The 21,258-nt window shown below is 42.9% G+C and overlaps 1 protein-coding gene and 1 pseudogene across 1 annotated transcript in view; both read left to right on the top strand.

The window, feature by feature from the left end:
* TACR1 (tachykinin receptor 1) overlaps window positions 1-21,258 on the top strand; it is a 191,576-nt gene that overhangs the window by 65,716 nt on the left and 104,602 nt on the right. The gene's annotated exons all lie outside the window — the stretch shown is intronic.
* LOC138848681 (protein phosphatase 1 regulatory subunit 7 pseudogene) lies at window positions 14,195-14,785 on the top strand (annotated as a pseudogene).

Consider the following 21,258-nt stretch of genomic DNA (forward strand, 5'->3'; position numbering starts at 1 on the left):
ATGGAAACATGTTGATTTAAAAGGGACAAAAGCCGACTTTATGAGTTATATGTCGTCTCTCCCCATTAACAGCCTGGACATGCCTCTAGAATTAATGCAGTCCATTCTTTTATTTTTTTTAAGATTTTTTATTTATTTATTTGAGAGGTAGAGTTACAGACAGTGAGAGGGAGAGACAGAAAGGTCTTCCTTCCATTGGTTCACTCCACAAATGGCCGCAATGGTCAGAGCTGCGTCGATCCGAAGCCAGGAGCCAGGTGCTTCTTCCCAGTCTCCCATGTGGGTACAGGGGCACAAGCACTTGGGCCATCTTCCGCTGCTTTCCCAGGCCATATCAGAGAGCTGGATTGGAAGAGGAGCAGCCGGGACTAAAACCGGCACCCATATGGGATGCCAGCGCCGCAGGCGGAGGATTAACCTACTGCGCCACAGCGCCAGCCCCTGCAGTCCATTCTTACTCCTGTTTTGCTGGGGCGGGGAGTGGGGATGTGGGGGGCCTGACCCGAGCTGCTGCATTATCTCTAGTGCTTACCTCTCCCACTGTTTCTCCCCTGCTGAACAAGATGTTAGTATCTTGGCTGTGTCTCAAATAAACTTACAATTCAGGTTTTTTATTTTCCCCCCAGCGGAGCCTCTCAAATCCCTTATCTTCAGCTCAACAGGAAAAGAGATTACTTTGTTACCAGAATATTGAGCACTGATGATTTACTTGTGTATATGTGGGCAAAAGAAAGCTCTGCAATGGCCTGCTTTCTGCGCACAGGTCCTGCCTGTCCGTGGCGGGACCCAGAGCAGTGCACAGAAGGACACTGTCCTACACTGTGCAGAGAGGAAAGCACAGACAGAGCCACTGGGTGCAGTTACACATCGTTGTCACCGCAGAGAAACTGGCAACACGGAGGCTGCTTTGCTGCTCTTACTCTAGTAGGAAAGTACGTTACAGTAGAAAATGATAGGATTTCAATAGAACACCTGGACTCAAACCATACCTGATCCCTGACTGTCACCTAAGAGGTCAGTTCATATACCCCTTCTGTCCCACTTCCTCACTAGGAACATAGCCCTAAACAAATGACATAATTACTCAGTGCTTCAGTTTCCTTAGTAGTGAAATATGGATGATAGTAGCTGGGTGATAGAACAGCTGATGGGAAATAAAACCCAAGAAGAATCAAGTAAGATAACATGGAAGCCTGGTTTGTGAAACATTCCATATCTTTTGGGAGGTTCTTCTGATATTTGATTTGATTTTTTAGAAGTTCAATAAGAAACTTTAATAGACACATAAAATATTTAATAGACACATATGATTTTTTTTAAAAAAGATTTATTTATTTATTTGAAAGGCAGAGTTACAGAGAGGCAGAGGCAGAGCCAGAGGCTGAGAGAGAGAGATCTTCCATCCACTGGTTCACTCCGCAAATGGCTGCAACAGCCGAAGCTGGGCCAATCAGTAGCCAGGAGCCAGGAGCCTCTTCTGGGTCTCCCACATGGGCACAGGGGTCCAAGGACTTGGGCCATCTTCTACTGCTTTCCCAGGCCATAGCAGAGAGCTGGATCAGAAGTAGAGCAGCTGAGTCTTGAACAGGTACCCGTATGGGATGCCAGCACTGCAGGCAATGCCTTTACCCACTATAATACAGTGCTGGCCCCCACATGCTATTTTGATATATATATATATATATACACATTGTGTTATGTCCAGTCTGAGTAAATGCACCAATCTCCTCAAAATTTTAACATTTTCTTATGACAAAAATATTCAAAATATCATTTTCTAGATTTTTCATAGAGAAATATACAGTAATTAGTATTATATATAGTCAATAGATATTAACAATAGAAGCCCATAATTTCTAGCTCCTATCTAAATATAACTTAGTGTTTGCTCATCAATTTTTTTTTTTTTTTTGACAGGCAGAGTGGACAGTGAGAGAGAGAGACAGAGAGAAAGGTCTTCCTTTGCCGTCGGTTCACCCTCCAATGGCCGCCACGGCCGGCGCGCTGCGGCCGGCGCACTGCGCTGATCCGATGGCAGGAGCCAGGAGCCAGGTGCTTTTCCTGGTCTCCCATGGGGTGCAGGGCCCAAGCACCTGGGCCATCCTCCACTGCACTCCCTGGCCACAGCAGAGAGCTGGCCTGGAAGAGGGGCAACCGGGACAGAATCCGGTGCCCCAACCAGGACTAGAACCCGGTGTGCCGGAGCCGCTAGGCAGAGGATTAGCCTAGTGAGCCGCGGCGCCGGCCTGCTCATCAATCTTAACCCATACCTCCCTTCCATTCCTAGCCTCTGGTAATTACCATTATAATTTTAGCATCTGAGATCACTGGGGTTTTTTGTTTGTTTGTCTTTGTTAAATTTTATTTAAGGTATACAAATTTCATGCATTTCAATTATACAGATTTAGGAACATAGTGATTCTTCCCATCATACCCTCCCTCCGCCCACACTCCCACCCTTCTTCCTCCTTTCTCTGCAATTCCCACTCTTAACTTTCACAAAGATCTATTTTCAGTTTCCTTTATACTCATAAGATTAACCCTACAGAAAGCGAAGAGTTCAACAAATAGTATGAGGAAAAAAAAAAAAAACACTATTCCTCGACAATAGAGACAAGAGCTATAAACAATCATCAAACTCAAAATGTCAATTTTACTCCAATACAGTACATTTTAAATATTGTATTAGTTACCACAGATCAGGAAAAACATATTGTATTTGTCTTTTGAGAACTGGCTAATTTCACTAAATGTAATGGCTTCCGGTTGCTTCCATTTTGTTGCAAAACACAGGATTTCATTTTTTTTTTACCTCTGAGTATTATTCCTCAGGGTATACATGCCATAATTTCTTTATCCAGTCATCAGTTGATGGACATCTGGGTTGATTCTGTATCTTAGCTATTGTGAATTGAGTTACAGTGAACATGGGAGTACAGATCACTCTTTTGTATGCTGATTTCATTTCATTTGGATAAATTACCAGGAGTGGGATGGCTGGGTCTTATGGTAGGTTGATATTCAGTTTTCTGAGGTATCTCCTTACTGTCTCCACAGTGGCTGCACTAGTTTACATTCCCACCAACACTGGATTAGGGTATGTTTTTCCCACATCCTCGCCAGCATTTGTTTGTTGGTTCTAACTGGGTGAGGTGAAACCTCACTGTGGTTTTGATTTGCATTTCCCTGATGGCTAGTGATCCTGAGCAATTTTTCATGTGTCTGTTGGTCATTTGAATTTCCTCTCTTGAAAAATGCCTTTTGAAGTCCTTTACCCATTTCTTAACTGGATTGTTTGTTTTGTTATTGGGTTTCTTGAGCTCTTTATAGATGCTGGATATTAATCCTCTAAATTGCATAGTTTGCAAATATTTCCTCCCATTCTGTGGTTGCTTCTTCACTTTGCTGTTTCTTTTGCAGTGTAAAACCTTCTCAGCTTGATGTAATCCCATTTGTCAATTTTAGCTTTGATTGCTTGTGCTTCTGGGGTCTTTTTAAAGAACTCATTGCCTATGTCAGTGTCTTGTATGGTTTCCCCAATGTTCTCTAGTAATTTGTTGTTATCAGGTAGTAGATTTAGATCTTTGATCCATTCTGAGTGGATTTTTGTATAAGGTGTAAGATAGAGGTCTTGTTTCATCTGCCTGCAGACACCCATTTTACCCAGCACCATTTGTTGAAGAGACTGTCCTTGCTCCAGGGATTGATTTTAGCTCTTTTGTCAACAAATTGTTGGTTGTAGAGGGGTGGATTGACTTCTGGAGTTTTTGTTTTATTCCATTGATCTCCATGTCTGCTTTTTTGTTGTTTTGTTTTGTTTTGTTTTGTTTTGTCATTACCAGGCTGTTCTGATTATAACTTCCTTGAAGTATGTCTTGAAATCTGGTATTGTGATGCCTCTGGCTTTGATTTTTGTTGTATAAGATTGCTTTAGCTATTCTGAGTCTCTTATGTTTCCATATTAGTTTAAGTATTATTCTTTCTTGATTTGAGAAGAAGGTTGTTGGTATGTTGATTGCAAATACATTGAATCTATAAACTGCTTTCTATAATATGGACATTTTGATGATATTAATTCTTCCAATCCATGAACATGGAAGACTTTCCATTTTTTGTGTCTCTTGCTATTTCTTCCTTTAGTATTTTGTAATTTTCCCCATAGAGATCTTTGACCTCCTTGGTTAAATTTATTCCAAGGTGTTTAATTTTTTTGTAGCTATTGTGAATGAGGTTCATCTTAGAAGTTCTTTCTCAGCCATGTCATTGTTGGTGTATATAAAGGCTGTTGATTTTTGTGTGTTAATTTTATGTCCTGCCACTTTGCCAGACTATTTTATGATTCCAATAGTTTCTTAGTAGACTCTCTTGGTTTCCCTATATTAGAATCATGTCATCTGCAAATACAGATAGTTTGACTTCCTCCTTCCCAGTTTGTATCCCTTTGATTTCTTTTTCTTGCCTAGTGGCTCTGGCTAAAACTTCTATCACTATATTGAATAGTAATGGTGAGAGTGAGAATCCTTATCTGGTTCCAGATCTTAGTGGAAATGCTTCCAACTTTTCCTTGTTCAATAAGATGCTGGCTGTGGGTTTGTCATAAATTGCCTTGATTGTGTTGAGGAATGTTCCTACTAAACCCAATTTGTTTAAGGTTTTCATCATGAAATGATGTTGTGTTTTATTAAATGCTTTCTCTGCATCTATTGAAATAATCATATAGTTTTTATTCACCAGTTTGTTAATGTGGTATATCACATTGATTTATTTGCGAACATTGAACCATCCCTGTAGACCAGGGATAAATCCCACTTGGTCTGGGTGAATGATCTTTCTGATATATTGTTGGATTCGATTAGCTAGTATTTTGTTGAGGATTTTTGCACCTATGTGCATCAGAGTTATTGATCTATAGTTCTTTTCCTTGGTTGTTTCTTTTTCTGGTTTAGGAATTTAAGTGATGCTGGCTTTATAGAAGGAGTTTGGGAGGGTTCCCTCCCATTTCAGTTGTTTTGACTAGCTCAAGAAGAATTGGAACTACTTCTTCTTTAAATGTTTGGTAAAATTCAGCAGTGAATCCATCTGATCCTGGGCTTTTCTTTGTTTGGAGGGTCTTTATTACTGATTCAATCTCTGACTTGGTTGTCTGTTTAGGTCTATGTCTTAATGACTCAATTTTTATATACTGTATGTCTCCAGGAAACTCTCCATTTCTTCTAGAGTTCCTGATTTGTTGACATACAGCTCTTTATAATAATTCCTGATTATGCTTTTAATTTCTGTGGTATCTGCTGTTACATTTCTTTTTTTTCTCTGATTCTGTTGATTTGAGTCTTCTTCCTGTTTTTTAGTTACTTGGGCCAATGGTGTATCAATTTTGTTGATTTTTTTCAAATAACTGGCTCTTCATTTCACTGATATTTTGTATTGTTTCAATTTTGTTTATTTCTTCTCTAATTTTAACTATTTCTTTCTTCCTAATAATTTTGGGTTTGGTTTGTTCTTGTTAAGATCACTGTTTTATGACACCTCACATATGAGTTAAAGCATGCAGTATTTCCCGTTCTGTGATTGGCTTATTTCACTTAAGAGGATGACCTCCATTTCCATCCATGTGCTGGAAATCATCCTTTTTATAGAGAAGTAGTATTGCATTGTACACTTGTACCATGTTTTCTTTAGCTACTTACTTGTGGATGGACACTTAGGATGTTTGCATTTCTTGACTACTATGAGTAGTGCTGCAATAAACATGGGAGTGCAGATGTCTCTTCAACAGACAGATTTAATTTCCCTTGGATATATATCCAGAAGTGGAATCACTAGATCATATGGTAATTCTATTTTTAATTTTTTGAGAAACTTATTTACTGTTTTCCATGATGGCTTATTAAATTATATTCCTATTAATGGTATGTAAGGGTTCTCTTTTCTCCATACTCTCCCCACATTTGTTTTTTGTCTTCTTGCTAATAGCCATTCTAGTTGGAGGGAAGTGATTTTTTTGTGGTTTTGACTTGCATTTCCCTGATGACTAGTGAAAACATCCAATACTGAATGTTTTAACAAACGTTAGTTTCATTTCCCTATCCTTTGGAAGGCTAAGTCAATACTTTAACTGTTTAGCAAGCAATCAGCAAACTGACCAATGGGACAAATCTTCTCAGCCACCTGTTTTTATAAGTAAAGCTTTATTGGAACATTTATTCATTTACATGTTGCCTGTGGCTTTTCACTTTACAATGGTAGAGTTGAGTGATTGCAATAAAGACCACATGGTCCACAAAGTAAAAACTATGTATTGTTTATCCCTTTAATTAAAAGCTTGCTCATCCCTGGGTTAGCAGTAGGAATCTGAATTTTAGAGAAATGGATTCAAATCCTGGCTCAAGCTTATATTTATTAAATGTGAGTAATTAAAAATCTAAGGAAACTTCCTGAGCCTTAGAATCCTCATCTGTAAAATGGAAATATTACCAACCTCAAGGGTTGGGTTGAACATAAAACAGCAGAAAATACATAAAGTATCCTAGCTTGGAGTCAGGCTCCTCCCATACCTCCTGTGGTTGATATCTGAAAGGAGAAACAAAGGTCATTCTGTAGCAAGAAGAGACCTTCAACGTGATCTGCTTCAATCTAAGGGAGCATCAAAAATACTAATTTCTGGAGCCACTAACTTCTGGAGTGTCACAGTGGGTTAACCTGCCTCTGACAATGCCAGTGTCCCATATCAGAGTAGGAGTTCAAGTCCAGGCTTCTCTGCTTCCAATCCAGCTCCCTGCGAAGGCAGGAGGCACTGGCTGATGGTCCAAGTACTTGGACCCCTGCCACCCATGTGGGAGACCTAGATGAAGTTCTGGGCCTCTGGCTTCATCCTAGCTGTTGCTGCCATTTCAGAACTCAACCAGCAGATGGAAGATATCTCTGTCTCTCACTTGCTCTCTCTCTCTCTCTCTCTCTCACTTCCTCCCTCCATCCCTTTTTTCTGTCACTCTTTCAAACAAACAAACCTTTTTAAAAGACTAATTTCTGGCCTTGCCCCAGAAATTCTGATTTGGTAGATGTAGAGAGGGGCAATAACCCCTACTTTGTTTTACAGTTCCTTTGTTAACTCTGTTGACCACTCTAGAGGTGGTGATCACGTTATTCCCAAAGGCAGTCAGCCAAGCCAGTGAGTGAAGGCAGAGCCATCGTGGTCTCTGACATCCCTGCCCATGGTCAGAGGCAGTTACAGTGCCATAGAGGACAGAACCAGTCTGTCTTCTGCCCATCCCTCCCACCAAAGCAAAGAGATTGAGTAGAGTGATTTAGGCATCTGCATGGGCATCATCTACACTCATAGCAGCCTGTTCTTCCCACAGTTCCTCTTGAGGTCCTGAGCTTCAGAACCTGAGAACTCAAAATGCTGAGAATGAGAGTTTATAATGACTGCATCATTCTTACTTGTCCTTAGCTACATGAGTTTGTGTAAATAGGACTCAAGACTGGACGTAGGGGGCATCTAAGATGACTAAAAAGTGTTCAGGCACTCATTAGAGTTTAGTGAGCCAGAGTGGACTCCTCAACATGTTATCTTCCCATACGCTCTTCACCTGAAAACCATGCAATGACTTCCCATTCCCAACCCATCGCCCCTGCTCCCTGTTCTGGAGTTGGGCCACCAGGAGGGCAATGCAGCTCAGTGGCCATGTGACCTTGGATGCATTACTTCATTTCTCTGGGCTCAGGTTCCTCACCTGTGAAATGTGGGTGATAATTGCATCTAACTCTTCATATTATTGTGGGGATTAAATGATTTCACATATGTAAGTCCTCACAATGGCATCTGCCATAGAGTAAGTGTGGGGAGCAATCCGGACTAGACTAAGTTACTGGAATTAAGACTTATTCTATGCATCTGCTCTCCCACAATATGGCGCTGGGAGAGAAGTAAACAGCTTCCGCACAGCTGCCTCCAGTTCAACCAATTAACTGTAGGACTTGCTCCTGATTGGAGAGCAGCGTACTCGGCGTGTGGGCAGCCGAGTTGGGATTGGCGGAGGAGGACTATAAAGGAGGAGAGAGACGGCATGCACCAGGAACATCTATGGGGAACATCTAAGGGAACCCGTGCAGCCCCCGAGAGAACCGGCCGGCGGTGTGCCGCTCCCCTGCGGAAGTGGGAAATGCGGCCAGGGGGAACCGCCCTTCCACGGAGGTGGAAGGGATAGTAGCCAACCCGGGAAGAACCAGCAGCAAACCCGGGGAGGGCCGAGCAGACGAAAGAACAGCGCAGGGTCCTGTGTTGCTCCTCCACGAAGAGGGGGAGCGACAGTAAGCACTCAATGGTAGAAGCTGTTATTATCTCATACCAGATTCTCTCTTACTTCCTGTGTTCAAGATTCTTGAATGTGTCAGTCTCTATTCTACCACAGGGTCTTTGAACATGCTACTCCTCACTCCCTTTCTTGAGAGATCCATTCCCATGTTACTCTTCCAGGTCCACCTCAATTTGTAGGTCTCAGCTCAACTGTCACTTAGAATCTTTCCCTGACCCCCAAGGCTCTCCAGATCCCCTTGTGACATGATCTTACAGCCCTTCTTTTTTCAGAAGATTTTTTTTCAAAAGATTTATTTACTTGAAAGGAGATACAAACACACACACACACACACACACACACACACTGAGAGAGAGAGAGAGAGAGAGAGAGAGAGCGAGAGAGCATCCACTGTTTCACTCCCCAAATGGTTGCAATGACCAGGGCTGGACCAGGCTGAAGCCAGGAGCTAGGAGCTACTTCCAGATCTCTCATGTGGGTGCAGGGACCCAAGTACTTGGGCTGTCCTCCACTGCTTTCCCAGACACATTAGCAGGGAGCTAGATTGGGAGTAAAGCAGCTGGGACTCGAACTGGCACCCATATGGGCTGCCAGCTTTGCAGGTGGAGGCTTAACCTTTTACATTGCAGTGCCAGCCTTGATGGACCTTCTTATAGCACTTCTACAGCTGTGATTAGACAGTACAGACCCGCAGACATCTCGTTACCCTGGTAGGTGGTAATGTAGTCCAGTCCAAGGCTCCATCAGAACACAAACAAGTCAATTGGGTGACACTCCACTTTTGTCTGGGACGGATCTGCTCAAGTATTCCCTCAATTGTGAATCAAGACAATAGAACACTCCTTCATGGGCAAGGGGCCATTGCAACCTTGCAATCTGTGTCTACTTGAGTTGCTACCATCTTTCTTGAGAAGGCAAGAGTTCAGGTAAGGTAGCTTCAGTCATGGGCAGAAAACAAAGATTTCAGTTAGTTTGTTTGATCAATAATCTGTCCAAAGTGGATTGTTGAGGAGATGGTAAAAATAAATGACTGCCAGCAGGGATGCTCAACTCTGTGACTGTCTTTGTGCTGGGCCTCTGAACTGGGGAGGAGTCCGCATATTCCTTCTAAAGCAGGTAATTTGCAGTCTCACAAACTAATGGGTGGAGGTCCCATCTCTACTTTTGATCCCCAGTTGCAGCCCACATTTTCAGGAGATAATGTGGTGAGAAGTATGTTCATCTTTCCCTACACACCTCACTACTGGCGTTTGGCATCCGTGTCATTTTGTTCATCGCAGCTATTGAGTTCTCTCAAATGTAAACAGGTTTCAGACAGCACTGGTGAAGCCCACAATGCTCAGCAAGGTCTCATATCAAAAATCCCACCCTGAAAAAATCACACACAATAAAGATCTAGGTGTGTCCAGAAAGTTAGGTGAGTATAGGAAGGAAAAAATCACTTAGTGCCCCAAGTATTGGAAGATTCTAGAAGTCAAAGCATCTGTATAGACAGCTGGATCTCTAGGGAATATTTTCCTCTTTGGCCTAGAAGAAGAAAAGAATGAGAGAAGGGTGCCTGGTGTGACTGCTGACTGATATGGCTAGAATTCTGTTTATAGAAACTATGATATAAATACTAATTTTAAATCATTAGTAAGAGTGGACTAAAATAAAGTGCTATTATTTTGGAATATCTGGACTTTCTGTTAGGCTCTGTAAAGCCTGACACATGTTGTTTGCAATCCTGAGGGTATTAGAGACCTGCAGATGCAGGATTTGCCTGAAAGCCAGTGGCCACTGGAAGGTGCAGGGTGTCCCCAGCACTCAGGGTGGTGAGTGATACCAGTGTCCAGACTAAGACTTAAGCTCCCATGCTAGTAGAACATCAGCCTTGCCTTTGTCTCAGGGTCCAGTTGTGCAGCCTTCACAATTACTTCACTCTCTGAGCAGAGCAGTGTCTAAATCCTGGTCTCTCACAGCACAGCCATGTTGCCTCCCGTCTCTGCATGCAGCTCATCACAGTAATCAGTTAAGAAAAGAGCAGGAAGAGAGTTTGCAGATACCCCAGGCTATCCTGCTTCCGGCTTGAGCAGCTTGAGGTCTGGCATCCAAGGTGCAGTAGCCCATGTGTTGACTGCGTCAACGAGGGTCACCAAGCCTTCAGCCTATACTGAGGACATTCAGAACATCAGCTGAGTCCTAAATATCTTGCTCCCCTTTTCCCAGTAAGCTAATGCCATACTTTATGTTCTGTTACTTACCATACCCACTTACAAGTGCCAAATCACATTGAATTCAGATCAGCTGAGAAGAACTGAGATCTGAGCACTGCGTCTTAAACAGATAAAGGTTTATTCTAAAATGTGAAATAATTCCAGAATGAGAAAAGCCATCATCCTTAGGATTCCAGAAACATGACAGTTCTAGAAAACCTGAAAGCCAATGGCCACAAAGCAGGTATGAAGCCACCAGACACCTGGGCTTCTTTTAATTTTCTGCTCACCCACGTGTGGCTTTCATTCTCAGGTCACCTCATGGTTCAAAGCAACTGCTCAGGTTCCAGTCATTGCATCCACATTCTAGGTAGCAAAAGAGATGAAGAGAGAACAGAGAAAGGTTCCCTTCTAAAACTCCTGTGCAGCCTTTAACTTCTACCATTTTGGCCAGAACTTACCTGACTCAGATTAGGGTTTTGCTACTGAGAACGAAAACCAGTTGGCTCTTGTACAGGCAGTTCTTGCATACTATACCTCCGAGAGCGGTGAACGGGGTAGCTGACCAGAAAGGCACCTGGCTCGGAGAATCGGAAAGAGGCCCTGCTTTCTCCAAGGAGTGAGCTCAGGGACAGCCCCGCAGTGGGGTGCCAGGAGCCACTTGGAATGTGGACTCTACAGCTCCTTTTAAGACAGTAGCTTCTGAAGTGGCCCACAGCACTCTCTGCTCCTGACCCAGTCACCCAGGAACTTGCGACCAGCAGAGTAAGTAACGCACAAAGGAAAGAACCAGAGACAACGCTGCAGGCAGAGGCCTCAGGGCCGTGAGAGTAGCCAGAAACAGAAACAAAGGCACTGAAGCTGTTCAAACACATGTCTTTCCTCTGCTTGTGACACCTGTCACCCAGGTAGGGGAAGGGCCCCAGAAAGCCAAAGACCCTCAGAACACAGTGGGGGAGAATCCTTTCACGAGCCCCTGGGAGGCTTTGTAAAGCTGGTCCCAGTCATTATCTTTTCTGTGTGCCCTGATGATTATAAGTAAAATCCCATTTTAATGAATTCCACCAGCCTTCCACATTCCTTTATGTGGTAATAAAGGTTGGTGCAAATGAGTTTTTTGCTAAAAATCACTTTCCTCGTCTTCTACCAGGCTACTTCAAAAAGTTCATTGAGATGGAGTTTCAAAAGATCAACTTATTTTGATGCAGAGTATTTTGAAATCCATGCATAGGTTCTTCTTTTAAAGATTTATTTTATTTATTTGAAAGACAGAGAGAGGTAGAGACAAAGAGAGAGAGGTCTTCCATCTGCTGGTTCACACCCCAGATGGCTGCAATGGCTGGAGCTGTGCTGATCCAAAGCCAGGAACCAGGAGCTTCCTCCAGGTCTCCCACAAGGGTGCAGGGGCCCAAGCACTTGGGCCACCTTCTACTGATTTCCCAGGCCATAGCAGAGAGCTAGATTGGAAGAGGAGCAGCAGGGACTCGAACCGGCGCCCATATGGGATGCTGGTGCTTCAGGCCAGGGAATTAACCCACTTCGCCACAGCGCCAGCCCCACATAGGTTCTTGATAAAATGCATTCACCATTGACATATTTGACGTTCCCTTATACACCTCGTCTTGGAATGGAGGTCCAGGCATCTCTGTAGTGAACATTGTTTCGTGGTTACACGGCACCGGAGAGCACGTTTTCAGCGCATCCCCTGCTAGAGGTTAATGAAGATGAAGACGTGAGGGCTAAGCAGCCCAGAACTCAGATCCACCTCTCCCAGGGGAACAACTGCAGTCCCAGGCAGGGAGACAGGCTGGAGAGAGGCTTCGCGAAAGGCTATGGAAGCTCCAAGAGGCTGGGCTGTGCCCTGTGAGGTGATCTGCTTGGGCTCCTCTCTGCAGGGTGCAGGTCCTGCCCACTCCTTCCCCCGACGTGTCCCCTCCCTGCTATTCCCCTCCGGAGCCGCCCAGACATCCACCGTCTGTGCGCCGCCACCTCTGACAGTGCCTTACCTGTTGCTGGTTGTCACCGCTCCCCGCCAAGCCTCCAACAACCATCCTCACAAAAGAGATTAGCAAAAAAGGGCAACGAAACAGGATGCGGCATGGAGAAGGAAGAGCAGGAGTGGGGGGTGGAGGAGGCAAGAGCGGGTGAACCAGGTTCATCCTCTACAGAGAAGCTGAGTCCTGGGGCCCCCAGCAAACTGAAGGGGTGGAGCAGGCTGGGAGTTTGCACCCCTCAATACGAGCCAGCAACATCACATTTCAGCTGTGCTTACGTGGCTTAGAACACGGGGATGGTGGGGAGGAATGATACTGCTTTAATTTGTTTTTTCCCATGAAATACTACTTAACTTGTAAATTGAGTACTTCCACCCTTGACAGCAGCTATTAAGCAGACGCCACTGCTTCATTGGCCTTTTGCTGTTTTGAGTATCTTTGGGCGCCTGGCCCTGCATCCAGCCAGTCGCACTGATGGGTGAGGCGTCTGGAGCCATGGGTACCCTGGGTGCGGGCTGGACACCGAGTCTCCATGAAGACACCACATGGCTGGTGACAGGAGTTACAAAGAGACGGAAGGGAATGGGTTCTGGGTGCCTGGCGTGCGCCGGACTTCGCCTCTTCCCTTCCCCTACATTATCTCCTTCAGTAGCACTGCAGTGTAAATATCACCATCTGTATGTAATAGGAGAAAACTGGGATTCTAAGAAGCCACTTGAAGAGAGATTACATAGCTGGGAAAGTAGTAAGAGCAGCGGGGAGAGGGACAGAGGTTTGCCCTGTGCTGGGAGGAGGAGAGTCCTAACTCCGGCTGCAGGGTCTGCACGGCCTGGGCACGGATGGAGGAAGCCCTGCACCTGGCGGAACAGGCTGCTGCAAACACGGCCGGGAGGGTTTGCCTTCTGCCAAGTGTGCTTGCTGCTGCTGCTTTTTTATTTGTAATTTTATTTAAGTTACACAAGTTTCATGTATTCCATATATATGAATTTAGAAGCACAGCGACACTTCCCCCCTCTCTCCTTCCCTCCCATGCTCCAACCCTTCCTCCTCTGCCCTCTCCCATTCCCACTTTTTACAAAGATCTATTTTCAGTTTACTTAATGATTGTATAGTTGACCCTACACTAAGGAAGAGTTCAACAAATAGTATGAAGAGAAAAATACACACACACACACACACACACACACACACACACACACACTGTTCCTCTATGGAAGAGACAAGGGCTGGAAGCTATTACCAAATCTCAAAATGTCAATTTCGCTCCAACACGTTCTTGCAGGCTCTTGCCCTGTGTTGGGTGTCCAGGTTCTCAGCACCCTCCTGCCTCCTCTGAAAGCACTCATTCTCTGTGGGCATGTCAGCAGCAGAGGCCCACGAGACCTTGTCCTCCTCACTCAAGTCTCGTTCTTGTTTCTTCAACGCCTGGAGCAAGCAGACTCAGAGGAGGCCAGCATCTCAGCCCACTGCTTGCTTACTAGAAGGAAGGGGCCGAAAGTCAACCAGGTGGCCGTCGCTAAGGAGCTGTCTTGTACCTGGTCAGGTGCCGTGGGGATTCAGTGGAGTAAAGGATGCAGCACTGATCCCTGGAAATCTTCTAACCAAACTTCAGAAGTGATCATTTATACACACGTTCTGTCTTGTCAGATCTCTGGGTCTTTGCATATGCTGCCATCTCCTCCAGCAAAGGATGTTGTACACAGTTCTCCATAGAGGTACATACAGGCGAGTGGAATCGGAGGAGTCGGGCGATGAGGAGGGGAAGAGGCACAGCAGCGGCATCGTGGCGGACCTCAGCCAGCAGAGCCTGAAAGATGGGGAGGAGCGGGCCGAGGAGGACCCGGAAGAGGAACATGAGCTGGCTATGGACATGGAAACCATTAACCTGGACAGAGACGCAGAGGACGTGGATCTGAACCACTATCGCATCGGGAAGATCGAAGGCTTCAGGGTGCTGAAGAAGGTGAAGACTCTCTGCCTTCGTCAGAACCTCATTAAGTGCATCGAGAACCTGGAGGAGCTGCAGAGTCTTCGAGAACTGGATCTCTATGACAACCAGATCAGGAAGATGGAGAACCTGGAGTCCCTGGCAGAGCTGGAAATTCTAGATATTTCTTTTAATCTGCTGAGAAACATCGAAGGGATTGACAAATTGACACGACTGAAAAAACTCTTCTTGGTCAACAATAATATTAATAAGATTGAGAACATCAGCACCTTGCATCAGCTGCAGATGCTGGAGCTGGAGTCAAACCGCATCCGGGCTGAGAAACTTCCCTAACCTCCTTGCCTTTGTCCAAATGGCCTCCTGTCTGCTCATGCCTGCTACACATTGTAACTCTCCTGCAGTAGGAAACACACGGCATCACCAATATCATACATGTGCCTCTCATGAGATAGATATGCCTGCAGATCATGAAAATATCGAGCCCTGTTCTGCACATAGAAGGGAATTCTAAGGGTTGGTGAATGAATGAATGAATGAATGAAGACAAAATCCACTATAGGAAAAAGTATGGATAAACGTGTTTGCATGTGCACAGATTGGAGGGTTAAACCCATTGTAAACAGCAGGTGTAAGAATCCTGAACTGTGCCTTGATAAAGACAAAGCAAGTTCTAAAGTCTGAAGTCAGACTGTCATGTTCAAACCCAACCCTACTACTTGGATTGGTAGATGAGTTACTTCTCAGAATATCTGTTTTCTCATGTAGAAAATATGGCACATCATTTAGCCTACCACAAAGAGTTGGTGAAAGACAAAATGAGCTCATATAAAGGAAGCACATGGAATAAAGGCTGGCATGGAACAAGTGCTCAGTGCATGAGCTGGGTGCCGCTGGGGGTTTCCCTTTATATCCTCCTGTATTGTTTGAATTTTTACTCTGAATAATTAGGCAAAAAAAAAAAAAAAGAGGAGAAATAACACAGCAGGACTTCTGTTTCTTGCAAAATGGCATGCTGCATATCCTGATTGACATTCTTAAAATTAATTTTAAAATGCTGAGTAAGATAACACGCACAAAATAATCTTAAATGCATTCATTATCTTGCAAGAGGTATGGAGTACTCAGATCAAAGTTTAAATGAAGGTAGGAATTCTAGGTATTAGGCAGAGCAGTGAAGCTGGCTTTTGTCTTGAGGGCATTTGACTTTGACCTTGGCTCAAAGGATATAGGGAAAAAGAGATAAGCCTCAGACCTGCCTCTTTAAACTTGGTAGCCACAGAGCTACACCCTCAGTGTAAAATAAGACCTGGAAATAAATGCCTACCCTACCAAGAAAAAGGGCCTATCTTCAATGCTGGTGCTAAGTTGACAAAAAAAATAAAAAGCCAGGGCCGGCACTGTGGCTAACTTGGTTAATCCTCTGCCTGTGGCGCCAGCATCCCATATGGGCACCAGGTTCTAGTCCCGGTTGCTCCTCTTCCAGTCCAGCTATCTGCTGTGGCCCGGGAAGGCAGTGGAGGATGGCCCAAGTGCTTGGGCCCCTGCACCTGCATGGGAGACCAGGAGGAAGCACCTGGCTCCTGGCTTCAGATCGGGTTCAGATCGGCGCAGTGCGCTGGCCGTAGCAGCCATTAGGGAAGTGAACCAATGGAAAGGAGACCTTTCTTTCTGTCTCTCTCCCTCACTGTCTATCTGTCAATAAAAAAATTTTTTTAAAAAGTCTCCTGAGAGTTTGTAGCAGAAAAGGTGTGTTCCCATTGGTATGCAGGCCTAATTCACAAGTTGATTGGTCTAAAACAAACCTCTCTCCAAAACACAGGTCACAGGGTCCCAGGCTAGATGTAGCCCCAGGTCTTGAGAGAAACAATTGCTTATCCTCTTGAAGGGAATGCGCTTGGTCTAACAGACCAAGTTTCAAGTGTTATAAGGAAGATGCCATCAAAATAAGACGTATAAATAAGCAGGTTGTCATGATTGAGAATCTGCTCATGTGAACCCACAAAGATTTAAGCTACTGGAGTTGACAGAGGTGTGGAATATAAATCATGTTGATTGTATGTCAAGATACAAGATACTTAACAATAGGAAGAACAACTAAAAAATATAAAGAATGATCAAGCATGTTGAAAAATAAGCAAATTAAAATTTTAAAAATAAAAAGTAATAGTAGTTGAAATACAAAACTCAGTGAACCAGTCTAACAGTAGATTAGACATGCTAAAGAGATAATCTGTGGACTAGAATATTGATTCCAAAAATAGTAGCCAGAATATGAAAAAAAAAAAAAAAGGTTAGATTGAAGGGACAAGATGAAGACATCTCCATTGACATTCACTCTCTTTGTTTCATACAATTTAAATACTGCAAATTTCCACTCTGATATAGATTTTAAATTGCAAAACAAAACAAGCTCTATCAAAAGATTTTTCCCCACAAGTAAAAATGATCCTAGAGGAATTCAAGAATGTCAGAATTAAACTGTGCTCAGCATAGGACCACTCATTGTTTGTTTTGTACAGTTCCTCTCTTTTATAGGAATATATTTTACTGTTCTTTTATTTATCAAATTTATATTTAAAACTACAGTTTGATAAAAGCCTCAAAAGTTAAAATTTGAGGTACTCTACTGAAAATATTTTGATTAAAGATTTTTAATGAACTTTAAACAAAACACAACCAAAATTTAGAGGATCCATTTACAGAACGTTTGATGTTTTTATTTGATTCACAAAACAGTGTGTCAAAGGCTCACACATTTGTAAAATCCTGCTGAAATATATTTTTGTATTCATCATACAAAAAAATCACCACCAAAAATTAGGTAGCTCAATTACTCTATACCTACAAAACTTTTTGTGTATTTCAACAACTATAATTTCTATTTCAATTTATAAAATACTGTAGCTTATTGGGGCACAACTGCAAATTGTGTGAATCAAACCTATTCTAAGTATATTTCTGTTCCATGGGCTTGTTAATTTAGTAAGAACATTACTTTTTGCCACATTGTTTGTCTATTAATATCAAAACAAAGCAATTTATCATTATCACTGAAGTTTGAAATGAATTTGTGACAACATTCACAGCAATGCCAGTTACATCACCTTCCAATCTGAATGCATGAATTAATTGGAATAAAAAATTCAACCATTTTTTAAATTAACTTTCTATTTTAAAAAATCTTATGACATTTATATAAACTTAGAATCGTTTAGCTATTTGCCAAGTTCTTCTGCTAATTAAACCAACATACTAATAGCTATACTTGACCTTTTGTATATGCACAAGAACAATTGGGAATGAAAAATTAATGGAGCTAATTTTTTAATCTAAATGAAAAGTCACACTTTGCAGGAAATTTGGCAAATGTAACATTGTCATTGCACGCATCAACATTGTTGAGCACAGTCATCCCAAAGTGACGGCTAACTTTTTGGTGTAGCTGCTGCTGCTGCTTCAGGAGGTTTGCCTCTTTTGGTTATTACATGCTTTGGTCCCACAGAGGGTGAACATCTAAAGATCACTTTGTGCAATTTACAACTTCATCATCAACTTATGTGAAAAGCTGAAATCCAGTATTCATGGTTTTAACTTACAATGTATTGCTCTCAGAGAATGTCTTTAACTGAGAAAGCATTATCCAAAAATTAATTAATTGTAGACTTACACTATACAATAAAAAGCAATTCACTACAGCAAGGATACCCAAATAACTCTCAGTACTCTCCATAGCAATATTATTCAGCATCTATCCTACTCCCATGAGTGATCACTTCCCAGGCTTCCCACAGGCCCTGCCACCCAGCATTTCAAGGTTGCATGGCCAAGACGCAGCACAACTGACACATCAGGTGGCTGGTAGGAGCGGCAGTTTTGAATGATAGCCCTATCACTACCTGAGTCTGGCTTCATTTCCTCTGATCTGTGACTGTCCTGACTCATGAGCTTGGGGAGTTAGGGGTGGGTGAAAATAAGACAAATAGCATCTTAATGCAATATTATAAAACATCTAAATTAATTCCAAAAATCTGTGATGGACAAAATACCAAAATTTTAACTAAAGGTAGGATCCAATTCTGTACTTGCATAACCTTGAATGTGACTGTGTGCTTGTATGTGATCAAGAAAGCATCACTCACCTCACCCTAATTCTAGCCTATATATCCAGCCTCGGTGAATTGACTAAGGGAGGTCTGTGGGAGAAGAGAAGTTGCCCTGAGTAGGAAGGAGCTGGGAACATGACATTCTCCAAATTCCCTCCTAACTCAATTATTTATCCCAAGTATATCTGCTTTAAGTTTTCTGCTGCTGAGCTTAAAAGTCAAACCTATGGTCATCCAAAACCTATCGCTATCATCCCAAAGAAGGGAACAGAAGCAAATAATCAAAGAAATTCTAAATACCCATTTATGGGCTGGTGGTAGTTTCTGTATAGCCTGCCAGGCACAGTGAAAGAGACATCTTTGATGTTGCTCACAAAAACTTCAAAAATGGTCAGAAGAGAACATTAACTCAATGTCAAGGCCACACTGTACGCAGTCCTATCCCAGATTACAGCCAATGATGTTTTCCCAACTGGCTGAATAGTGAGGCTTATGTAATACTCCAACGACAGCAAAGGCAAAAAGCATAGTGCCAATAAAATTAGCTATGCACTAACTGTGAACCTCTCCCCATTATTAAGCTTCTACTGAAACCGTGAAGTTCAGTCGTGCAGTTCCTCCTTTTCCTTATCGTAACTAAAATCCCAAAAGAAACTTATGCATCCCAAGCTGCCTCTTTTTTCTTACCCTGCCACTGGACCTAATGTGACCCTATCAGTACTCCCCAAATCAAGTTTATAAACCTGCTCTCTTAGGTGTCACCACACTCATCTGATCCAGACTTTACTTCCCAATCCTAAAGGTGTGAGTGTAACCAAGGACTAGAATTTGTCCCAGTGGCATCATCCTGTGGCCCAGAGGATGACCACCACTGTGTATGTCTCATACACATCAGTGCTAGCTCAAGAATGGAGTCCAAATTCAAGAATGTAGATTGCTATAGGGAGAAGGCAGAACACAGAGATAAAATGAGCTGGCACGTGAATTCTGTCAATCCTTGACAAAAGCCTTCAGGCTAGGGATGAAATGGTGCATACCTCCACTCACCTCCTGTTACTCTCCTAATTTTCTGTCATTTCTCCTTATAAGTAGAAAAAATACATGTTCTGTCTTCCTATTCTGTTCCAGTTACTCCCATCACCAGTCTGAGGAGTTCATTTCTTGGTGAATTGCAGATTTCCAACGATGCAACTACTCATACTCCTGGAGTTCCTTGTTCCTAACGCTAGCTGTTGATCCCCTTCTGCTAGCAGAGAGGCACAGGAGATTATACTTGCTTTGGACCTTCACTGCCTGATCCCCATAGCTCATGGTGTGGCACGTTACATGCCTCTATGATGGCTCTGTCTGGCTCTGAAACTGTAAGACAGTAATTTGGGCTACTGAGAAATCACCTTGTGACTCTGCTCTACCAAAGCACTTTATCATTCCTGGTGTTCACTGTGGAACAAGCACTCCAGAATCTTGCCTGTTCTTTTAAGATTGCTCTGGATGCTGTGAGCTACCACTTGCAACTGCAAATGAAGATAGAGTTCTTTGGGTAAAATCAACTGTCACATCCAGACAAATCTTTATTAATTACATCAGGCCCTTTGTTAAGTTCTCAAGAAGATAAAGATGTAAGTGAACACAGCCTTTGTTCTCAGGAAGCTTACCACCTGTTGATAGGGCAGAAGAAGAGTACAGGCTACTTTGCTGCAAGTTGGAATATGAGGACTGTAGAAGACAGCACAGCTAAGAGAAATGTGGAAAGGTATTCAATAGGCTCTGTGTATGATTATCTCTATGAGGACATTAGGTAATCAGAAAAGATATCCTAGAGAAAATGGGTTTTAATCCACTCTTAAAGGCTTTATAAACATTCTACAGATGATAGTGGGATAAGAAGTAGGATCTAAAGAAGAGTTCTCTCCTTGTCTTCTACCTAAGATACCTTGTTCTCTAACAGCTAGGAGATTCTGTATTTGAATCTTGCTTAACCATGTGGGTCCACTTGCATTCCCTCCTTTACTTCACTCTAAATTCTCATAGGCTCTCAGTTCCATCCATTTTGCTTCCATTTCTTACAGTCTTACTGTCAACTGGAATTTGTGAGTCCACTGACAGTGCTATGAAAATTCATCTAACGTGCAGAACAAAAAGATGTGCTTATAAAACACAATCTACAATGCAAGGGGCTCTGCCATTTAAAATTGCACTGGTGGTGTGGCATGTGAGCCTTGCATCATCAGAGGTCTATTTGGTTAAAGTGGTGTGAGCCTGACCTTAGTTGGACAGGTGTGATTGCTGGGGGAGCGATCTTCTTTAACAAGGTCCCTGAGTTTTGATAATCAAAGAAGTATCTTAGAAGAAAAATCCTAACTGATGAAATGTTAGTGTCCTCAGGTGAAAAAATCATGTGCTCCGAGATGGAAGGAGGTGAGACGAGAGGAGAAAAGGTGGAAAACTTATTTAGATGAGTCAGAAGTGATACTTTCTTGAAATACTGACTCCTATACAGTTCCCAACATATAATCAATGCAGAAATTAGTCAACAAATACTTACTGGGAATTTAAGGGCTTAATGTCAAGATACAGGAAATGTGAAGACCAGGGTCCAATGAAGTGACTCCTGCAGGATGATCTTGAATGTCTGTACAACAGAAAACACTTTGAACAATAATTAGTCTCATGTAATGGTCTCACCTGTGTTCAGACATAAGG

Source organism: Oryctolagus cuniculus, chromosome 2 (assembly GCF_964237555.1).
Source record: "Oryctolagus cuniculus chromosome 2, mOryCun1.1, whole genome shotgun sequence".
Taxonomy (NCBI): domain Eukaryota; kingdom Metazoa; phylum Chordata; class Mammalia; order Lagomorpha; family Leporidae; genus Oryctolagus; species Oryctolagus cuniculus.